Raw genomic sequence first — 8646 nt, 5'->3', positions numbered from 1 at the left:
AATAGACCTGCCATTCTATCCCATAATTCCTTTACTAGGTTTATACCCAGAAGACCAAAAATCACAATATAACAAAGACATCTGTTATCTGCAGCCCAATTCATAATTGCTAAGTCATGGAAGAAGCCCAAGTGCCCATCCACCCACAAATGGACTAGCAAATTGTGGTACATGTATACCATGGAATATTATGCAGCCTTAAAGAAAGATGGAGACTTTACCTCTTTCACGTTTACATGGATGGAGCTGGAACATATTCTTCTTAGCAAAGTATCTCAGGAATGTAGAAGAAAATGTATCCAATGTACTCAGCACTACTATGAAGCTAATTTATAGCTTTCATATGAAGGCTATAACCCAACTATAGCACAAGACTATGGGGAAAGGGCCAAGGAAGGGGAAGGGAGGGGGGAGGTTAGGGTCGAGGGAGGGCAATGGGTGGGGCCACACCTACGGTGCATCTTAAAATGGGTACAGGGGTAACTTACTAAATGCAGAATACAAATGTCTACATACAATAACTAAGAAAATGCCATGAAGGCTACGTTGAACAGTTTGATGAGAATATTTCAGATTGTATATGAAACCAGGACATTGTACCCCTTGATTGCACTGATGCACACAGCTATGATTTAACAATAAAAAAAAAGAAAAAGAAAGGAAAGAAAAATTCCAAATGGCATTGGTTGGCAAGTTATCCCAGGGAAGTGGCACACCTGTATAGTCTCAGCTACTTGAGAACTACCTGAGTCTCAGCTACTTGAGAGGCTGAGGTGGGAAAACCACTCCAGCTATAAGTTCCAGGGCAGCCCGGGCAGCATAGTGAAAACCTATCTTAAAAAAAAAAAAAAAAAAGAAGAAAGAAAGAAAAGAAAAGTTTGTGGGCTATGAGGTCTAGAAAATGTATGGAGAAGGTGAGATTTGAAAAACGTGTAGGACTTTGGAGGTGGCTTGGGGCAAGGAGGTAAGAGAATCACAACTCAAGTTCCCAAAAGGAAGTCATTTAGTAGAACACATGTTTGAGGGCCAATGAATGCATGTACCCTGGCATGAGTGTGGGGAGGGTGGAGGTTAGGGGGAAAAGATGGAAGGAAAAGCTAGGGCAATGATTTACCAGCGGCGCCTCCTCTTTTTCCTCCTTCTCCTCTACAAGCACAGATAACAAGAAACTCTTCAATGCCCTGCAGAAGAATAATTTCAAGCCATTCCATGTGGTTACAGACCTTCCAGAAATCTTCAGCAGCAAGGGGTCTGCTATGAACTTAGACAGAAGATGAACTTTTAAAGAATCAAAGCCTAAGAGGAAAGACAAGGGCGCGAGCATCCCAAGCTTTTCAAGATTGGGTGCATCTCCAAAATAAGGCACAGGCTTTCAAATGATGGAAGGTGAAAGGACTGCTGGTTAAACCAGAGGTGGGTCAGTCCCATTTTCTTCCACATAACATTTTTATTTTATTTTATTTTATTTTTTAAAGCCTACAGCACCTGGTATTCCCAGGCAGTCTCCCATCCAAGTACTAACCAGGCCCGACCCTGCTTCCCTTCCGAGATCAGACGAGATTGCGCGTTCAGGGTGGTATGGCCGTAGACCCCACATAACATTTTTAAAACAAAGGACCACAGTTGGTAATGTTTTCTGTTTAAGGCTGAGTATGCTTAACATAAAATCTATTGAAGTGATTAACCATAAAGTTCACGGAATGGTTCTGGCTCTCCGTCTTCCGAGTATACGGTAGGATTGTACTTCTGTGCCCTCTTTGAATTTGGAGTGGCTATAAGACTTACTTCAGCCAATGAAAGTGAGTAGAAATGGGCTTGGTGCCTGTAGCATAATGGTTATGGTGCTGGCCACATACACTCAGGCTGGTGGGTTCAATCCCAGCCCAGGTCAGCTAAACAACAATGCAACAACTGCAACAAAAAATAGCCGGGCGTTGTGGCAGGCGCCTGTAGTCCCAGCTACTTGGGAAGCTGAGACAAGAGAATCACTTAAGCCCAGGAATTTGAGGTTGCTGTGAGCTGTGACACCATGGCACCCTACCCAGGACAACAAAGTAAGACTCTGTCTCAAAAAAAAAAAAAAAATAGTAAGCAGAAATGATGAGTACTGTTTTTGGTGAGAATCTTTAAGAGCTACCATATTGTAGCCAGAAGTGGTGGCTCATACCTGTAATCCTAGCACTTTTAGAGGTTGAGGCAGGTGGATTGCTTGAGCTTAGGAGTTTGGAGACCAGCCTGAGCAAGAGTGGAACCCCATCTTTACTAAAAAAAAAAAAAAAAAAAGGAAAAACCAGTTGGGCATTGTGGCGGATGCCTGTAGTCCCAGCTACTTGGGAAGCTGAGGCAAGAGAATCACTTGAGCCCAAGAGTTTGAGGTTGCTGTGAGCTATGACACCATGGCATCTACCCAGGGAAACAGAGTGAGACTCTGTCTCAAAAAGAAAAAAAGTAAGAATTTAAAAAAATAAAAGCTACCATATTCTGCTGAGGTGGTCGGAGAAGCACTTGTTATAAGATGGAATCTTACAGTGACTGCTAAAAGACCAACTTTATGTGAAAAATAAACGTTTGTGGTACTAAGTCTGTGAGATTTGCAGCTTATGTTTTCTTGCAGCTTGCCCTTGCTCATAGTGGCTGATAAGTTTATATTGCCAGTTATAAAGATATGTGATTGACAGCATCTAGGTTTTCTACTGAAACTGTTATAATAATATCAAAAGGCAATTGCAGCTCTTTTGAAGACCAGAGAATACTGAATGGATTCCTATCTTTCTTGATTAATAAAAAGTCAGAAAGTAGTGGAACCGGGCAAAGAGAATTTCAAAGAGCATTCCTTGAGGCATCAGAAAAACCAAGTGTGGTGCCCGTGAAGCCAAGTTAAGTTTCCAGGAGGAAAGAGCGATCAGCCATGTCAAATGCTGCTGAGAGACTAAGTTAGATGAGAATCGACTGTTGTTGTTTTTGAGACAGAGCCTGGAGTTGTTACCCTGGGTAGAGTCCCATGGCACCACAGCTCACAGCAAACCTCCAACTCCCAGGCTTAAGCGATTCTCTTGCCTCAGCCTCCCAAGTAGCTGGGACTACAGGTGCCCACCATAACACTTATTTTTTGGTTGCAGCCATCATTGTTGTTTGATGGGCCCAGGCTGGATTTGAACCCGCCAGCTCAGGAGTAAGTGGCTGGTGCCTTAGCCGCTTGAGCTACATGTGCTGAGCTGAGAACGGACCATTTGATTTAGCAACAGGGAAGACTCCAGGGACCTACGCCAAGGCAGGTTTCGGTGGAGCGGTTTTGGAAAAAGAGGGCAAACCCTCCTAACTGGAGGTAGTTTAAGAGAGAAGAAGAAACAAGGAATTAGAGATAGAGAATGTAGATATCTTTTGTTTTTTAAGTTATTCATTATAAAGGGGAACAGAGAAGTGGAATGGCACTTAGAGAAGAAAAATCAGGTATGAGAGTTTTTAAACAAGGAATAGTAATTTTTCTTTTTTAAACTGACAAGAATGATATAGTAGGAAGGGAGAATTTCAATGTTGCAGGAGAAGGGGGAAAGAATTTTCTGGAGCCATGTTGTTGGGTATGTCACAGAGTATGTTAGTTATCTCTTGCTGAGTGACAACTTACCCCAAAACTCAATGGTTTAAAACTACAAATATAGCTTATCTCATGGCTTCTGTGGGTGGGGAATCTGGGGGCTCTTGCTATTAAATGCCTCTGACTCAGGGTCCCTCCCAAGGCTGGTGGACAGGTGTCAGCCAGGGCTGACCTGGGTGAGGACCCACTGCCATGTCACTTACTCAGGCCTTAGATCCTTACTGACCTGTGTCCAGAAGCATCAGCTTCTTACCATAGAACATCTCACAAAATGGCAGCTGAACAAGACCTAAGAAAGAGAAAGAGAGGATTGGGGAAGAGAGAGGTAGAATTCTCTGTCTGTGGAACTTAACCTGGAAGTGACATCACCATGTCATATTCTATTTGTTAGAAGCAAATCAGTGCATCCAGCCCACACGCACGGGAAGGAGGTTACACAAAGGCATGAACTCCAGGGAACTAGGGGTCTTTGGTCACATTCTTATCCCCCAGAGTGCTGACCCTGGCTGGGAGCAGGAATTGTCCGTATGCAGTCACAGGAGAGAAGGAAGCATTTGTGGGTCCCACCAATAGTAGGTGGGTAGCTGTGTGAGTGGAAGTGAAGGTGTTTGCTCATAAGCCCTGAGTGTCTTGGAGAATAGCAGAAGACACCTGCTAGGGCCCAGGGCTCATTTTCCTTCAATCTTCTACCATGAGTATCCTTCAGCATAGCCAGAAAGACTGAATCCAGCACAGCACAGCTCTCTACCCTCTCACATCCTTAACAAAGAGGTGCATAAGGCACCATACCTTAGAACAGGTGTCCGCAAACTTTTTAACAGGAGGCCAATTCACTGTCCCTCAGACCGTTGGAGGGCTGGACTATAGTTAAAAAAATAAATAAATAAAAACAACTATGAGCAAATTCCTATGCACACTGCACATATCTTATTTTGAAGTAAAAAACAAAACAGGAACAAATACAATTCACACTGCTTCATATGGCCCGCAGGCCGCACTTTGAGGACGCCTGCCTTAGAAGTTCATTAACACTTTTACTTACCTGAAGTAATGTCCAAGGAACTATAATCAGGCAAAGGAGGAGGAGATGAGGAGAGAAAAAAGGATGAGGAACTTGCTCACCAGCTGGGTTTTGTTGCTTGGATTTCTTTCATTTTTCAAAAGTCATGCTCAGTGTTCAGCCAGAAACCTTTGGCTTTGAACATTTGTGGCTCAAGAGAAAAGGGCCTTTGGATGGTTTGTTCTGTTAAAGCAGAAAGGTAAGACAAACTTTTCTCCCCCCTGCCCCAAACATCATTCTCAGACCTATCTGTCTGCAGAAACAATCAGATGAGTTTTGTCTTGGAGAGTAGGACACACCAGGAACAGCAAATTCTCAACAAGTTTCTGTTTTAACACTCAAGGATATCAGAGAAAATCTGACTGTGCCTAAAATTGTGGAAGGGCACTTCCTTTGCTTTGTAGTGAGGGGTTAAAGAGATTTAGGCTTTGGGGCTAGACAGGGTCTGGAGTCCCAGCGGCACTACTTACTTGATGTGCCACCTCGGGAAACCCCTTCCCATCTGCAAATTGGAAATACATGTCCAGAAGATTAGACATAAACCTGGGAAATGGCTTCCAGGGGGCGCCATTCGTACAGAATACAACCGGAAGGATGCTGCTGGCTTGGAGTATCTGAAAGGCTCGCCTGGCACAAAAGCAGGACTAAGGAATAGCAGCTATTATTAGAGGCTCGTTCTCATTCCAAATGACAGGTGCATTCGGTCCTGCTATGCCTCCCGTCGTTTAGTCCAGACCCTAAGCGCCTTCTGACCAACTCACTACTGATCAGCATCTTCCCAGCGGGAAGCTGTCCTTAGTAAACCCAGCGGAATTCACCAGACCTGCTCCAAGTCTCGCCCGCCCTTCTAGAATTGGCAGCCTCTGTTCACTGTGCAAAGAAAAAAAGCTCCCAGCCACAGGCTCAGAGAAGCCTTTATATCCAATAAATGTGATCCGAATTCACGCTAGAAGGTGGGGCTGGGGCACCCACCTGGGCTGGGGAAAGCAGGTAAATAGACGTCCCATGCCGGCCTATTTTTGAGGGACCAGTTTTCAAGAAAGCCTTGGCCCTTGTGATCTGGGTCGTCTCTTGGGCTAGATCTAATGACCAAAACTAGCAGAAAGACAAACTCCGCTCCTTATCCCATGGGCTGCGTTCTGGTGACCTCAGACAAATACTATGGAAAAAAGCTCCATGCAGCCCCGGGCGCGGTGGCTCCCGCCTGTAATCCTCGTACTCTGGGAGGCCCAGGCGGGTGGATTGCTTGTGCTCACAGGTTTGAGACCAGCCTGAGCAAGAGTGAGACCCCGTCTCAACTACAAATAGAAAAACTGAAGCAAGAGAATCGCTTGAGCCCAAGTGTTTGATGTTGCTGTGAGCTATGACTGCCATTGCACTCTACTCAGGGCGACAGCTTGACACTCTGTCTCAAAAAAAAAAAAAAAAAAAAAAAAAACTAAACTAAACTAAACCAAACAAACAAAAAAACACCTCCATGGAGCTTGCCAGCAGGGCCGTGTGTCTTTTTGAGAGCGGCAGGCGGCCTGGAGGGCACTGCGAAGCCGACTGTACGTCTGCTTTTTAGACTCAGGTGTGGACGGCAGCCCTGGGTGGGACCTGGGACGTCCGGGCGGTGCGTCTGCAGCCGCAAGGGGCCGCAGGCTTGAGGAAGGCCTTCGAGCCCACGGTGGCCTGGATCCGGGCTGGTCCCGCCTCGCCTTCGTCTTCTTGCTGAAACTCAGAGCTGCGCGGGGGAGGCGCGCACCCGCCTCACCCCTGCCCCAGACTGGTCACCCAGTGTGTGTGCATGAAGGACAGGGTCAGAGACGTGGGGACCACGGCGGCCGCAGATGGCGACGCTGCCGAAGCCTACACTTAGCTCTGTCGCTTCTCTTAGGTTCCAAAGACAAGACGCTGTGGCTTGGGGCGGTGGGGACGAGTCAGAAGAGCGACTTTTCCGAGCAGGGGATGGCGAGGGCTTTGGACGGGTAGTGGGTGGGTGACTATTCCCCGTGGCCGCAGACCTCAGAAGACAAACTCCTTGCGGGACTGGGACCTCCTGGCGTCTTCTTCCCCGCTGATGAGTCATGACCACCACCACCTCACGCATCCGCGGACACGTTCAGATCGTCTGGTTCAGCACAGCCCTCGTGTCGGGTAACCCTTGCCCAAAACTTGGGGACTTAGTAGGACCAGGTTCCCAGAGTCTGCATCTCTGACACATAAGGTAGCTTCTAGAAAGGAAGGAAAGGGCGTCCAAAGCGCGCAGGGAGTGGGTGTGGCAGGCATGTGCCACCGCCGTGCGCTCTGGCACCCCAAAAGCGGTGCGTGTGTGTACCCGGGTGTGGGGTGCACCGAGACTCAGCGCTGAGGGGACCCCGAGTCTCGCCGGTCTCAGGCTGGGCGGAGCAGTAAGGGAGAGGGTGAGCGCAGCCGCCGCGGCTCATGTTTATTCACGGGACCTTATGCATCCGGGGCCCTATACATATTAATCGGCCGCCCTACCTATTCCAGTCCAGGTTTACAGGAGAAAACCTAGTCCCTGAAAAGGAGGATCTGCAATCTGAACTCTAGAAGCACGAATTAGCCTTGCTCACGGGGAAAGCAGTCAGCGCCTTTGTCCGGCCAGTGTCCGCTGTTTCAACAGTCCCAAGTCCCGCGGCTGCTGCCAAGGATGGTGGGGCGGACCTCGGGCCTGGCTGGAGCGCGCCCCTGGGTGCTCGCCTCCTCCCTGCGGCTGGGAAGAGGCTCCCAAGGTCATCCTAAGGGTCTAGCGGGAGCAGATTAGATTTCCCGGGAAGGAAAGAGCCTCTCACTTCCACCAACCCCCCTTCTAAATTCTTATCTGAACTGGGTTCTATTTTTTTCTAAATAGTCTCTCATGAATTAGATAAGTTTCAGGCCACACAAAATCTGTTTTTCACGTGGGGCTGCAGGGGTTAAACGCGTGGGGGAGTCTTCTGCAGAAGACTCCTTTTTCTAACCTGGCTCCAGCCAGGGCAGGAGGGGTCGCCCGGACTTCGGGTGGGGGACAGTCAGGCCCCTCCGCATTTCCGGGTCCTCCTCCCCACGAGGATCTGGCCAAGCCTGCGTGACCATCGTCTCCCACCCCGGCCAGCCTCTCCTCTCAGTTAGGGCCACAGGGCTGGGGGACTTGAGGAGGGTGTCTGGGTTGCCAGGGGCGCAGGCCGGAGGTCTGGATCCTCCACCGGCTCCTGCTGTTGCGCTGGCCTCGCCTCTCCTCTGCCCTAGCCACGCCTTCCTCGGGTGAACCTGCAGGAGTGTCCGGAGTGCGGCAGTTCTGTTCTAGTTCTCCTTGATGCTTTTCCTTCTACCCTTCTTCCTTTCCTTCTGTTTCACTCAGCACCTGCTTTTCTGCCCTGAAGAAGTTGTCCATCTCCTCTCCCAGGCTCTCCGTGGCCTCCCCTCACTTATCTTCACAGAGCGGGTCTATGCAGACAGAGTAAGGCATCTAGGCGACCGTTTGGATAATCCAATTTAAAACAAACTCCCCTACCCAAAATTCAGCTAAGTGGGAGGGAGGGAGGGAGAGCGCTCGCGTACAGGTTTGCCGGTGCAGAATTCCCTGTGTGAGCGCGCCGTCCCCAGGCTACACAACCTCCCCGGGGTCCTGATGCGCGGGTGTAGACCTCTGGTCTGGTGGAATCTTGGCCATGACTTCCAAATCGGGGGTTTTCCACGTGATGACCAATATACTGGGGTCCACTCCAAACCGGTGTGTGTGTGTGAAGGGGGGAGGCAGAAAGAGAGGGGAAAAAAATGAATGCATAAGAGCTTTTCAACATGAAATACCAGGCAAACAGAGAAAGCGCTGAAGGCTGCCCTTAACTCAATGGCAGTACCTGTGAGGCTGACTCTAGAGCCAGTGCACATTAGTACACTAGGAGGTGGCAACACTGTGGGAACCTTGCCCCTGCCTACAGTTCCTAGAGCCCTTTTAAAGGTAGTCCCTCCTCTACAGACAGACTTCTCTCCACTCCCCAACATA

The 8646-nt window shown here is 48.6% G+C and overlaps 1 pseudogene; it reads right to left on the bottom strand.

Annotated features, from left to right (window-relative positions):
- Window positions 1–1473: 1473 nt before the first annotated feature.
- On the bottom strand, window positions 1474–1590 carry LOC128567004 (uncharacterized; annotated as a pseudogene).
- Between the last annotated feature and the right edge of the window lie 7056 nt (window positions 1591–8646).

This window comes from Nycticebus coucang, chromosome 15 (assembly GCF_027406575.1).
Source record: "Nycticebus coucang isolate mNycCou1 chromosome 15, mNycCou1.pri, whole genome shotgun sequence".
Lineage (NCBI taxonomy): Eukaryota > Metazoa > Chordata > Mammalia > Primates > Lorisidae > Nycticebus > Nycticebus coucang.
Note: the sequence above shows the minus strand (reverse complement) of the source record. Positions and strands in the feature narration are given on the sequence as shown.